Here is a 1,456-nt window from a genome sequence, read left to right on the forward strand (position 1 = left end):
TTCTTCCCATGCACCTGGGGGTCTGGGGTGGAGGCTGCTGCATAGAGTGGTGCCCTGCAACATGTTCTTCAGTTTGTACACGGATATCCCACCTGCACGTCACTTCTGCGGGCTGAAGGTGACCGTGTACTATATGTACATGGAGTGTGTGAGGCTGCAGCCCCTTTTGGCAAATCTGCGTGGGCTGCTTCTCGCCTTCTGGTTGCATTTTAGCCGCACTCTATTTATATATGGTCATCCAGTATGGAGGGGGGCACAGAGGGATGAGGATGTTCTTATCAACTTGCTCCTGGGTCTGGTGAAATCAGCCATCCGTGAGTCTTAGAAACGGGTGGCAGGACGATCTGCCTGGCAATGTTTAGGGGGTATGTTCATGCCTGGGTAAATATTGAGAAGGAACACGTGCTGTCCACGGCGACCATAGAGGGGTTCTGGGACCATTGGGTTCCAGAAGGGGTTATTGCCATCATTGACAGAGTTGGAAACATCTTAGTCTAACGTGTATTGTCCATTTGTAGTGTATTAATTGTGTTAGTCACTGGTTTGTATAGCACTGAATTTGTTAAAGATATTTTGTGTATAAAAAAAGCCTTTATCATATTTTGTTTTTGTGCATCAGATCCAGAGTAATAATTATTTTGTTCACCTTTCCACTTGTGTACTGGAAATGACCTTAAATGATCTTGAACTTGTAATTGATGTGAAATATGTTTCTCTTGTAAATCCTGCCTCGCTGATGTTTTGCGCCTGCAAGAAATTCTTTCATTCTATTTGTGGATATGACAATAAAGTTGACGTTGATAATGGGCTATGAACTGAAAGTGACATCTGAAACTTTTCCAGAGAAATGTGTAAAAAGGTGCCTCATGGATGAGCGACGATCAAGAACAACAGGTCTGTGACCAGGAGAGGATCTCACAAGATCGAGGTTGATCCAGAGTGGGGGACGTCTGAATAGACTTAGTGAGTTTTGGAAGTTGTGAACCTGCTGAAAGAGTTGTGTCACCAAAGAGTTAATGATGTTTGTTATGGGAGAACGCAGTGGACCTTGGGTCGTTTGATTGAACAGGAACACTGGAATGGGCAAAGTTGTGTGTGGTGTGGTCTGTCCTCTGATGGTTGATCTGTTAACAGTTGCATTGGTGGTTCAGTGGTAGAATTCTCGCCTGCCACGCGGGAGACCTGGGTTCGATTCCCAGCCAATGCAGTTCAATGCTCAGGGTGTGGTAGTGTAATGTGCATCTCTTTAGTGTTCAGTGTGCATCTCTTTACTGTGCCAGTGACTGGCTCCAATATCTGCTGCTGTCTTTGTACATTCTTACCAGATCTTTGGCATTCCTTGGAAATATAATATCTTTTCTTTACAACTATTTTATACTATGACTCTTTACGTTATACTTGTCTTCTACAGGGTAGGGTTAGTGGGGATGGACATCCTATTCTGGTGGTAGAAAAT

The 1,456-nt window shown here is 44.2% G+C and overlaps 1 non-coding gene across 1 annotated transcript; it reads left to right on the forward strand.

Annotated features, from left to right (window-relative positions):
- Positions 1 to 1,136: 1,136 nt before the first annotated feature.
- trnag-gcc (transfer RNA glycine (anticodon GCC)) lies at positions 1,137 to 1,207 on the forward strand. The gene has a single exon. It is a non-coding gene; the product is annotated as a tRNA-Gly (tRNA).
- The last annotated feature ends 249 nt before the right edge of the window (positions 1,208 to 1,456 follow it).

Source organism: Mobula birostris, chromosome 29 (genome assembly GCF_030028105.1).
Source record: "Mobula birostris isolate sMobBir1 chromosome 29, sMobBir1.hap1, whole genome shotgun sequence".
Taxonomy (NCBI): Eukaryota; Metazoa; Chordata; class Chondrichthyes; order Myliobatiformes; family Myliobatidae; genus Mobula; species Mobula birostris.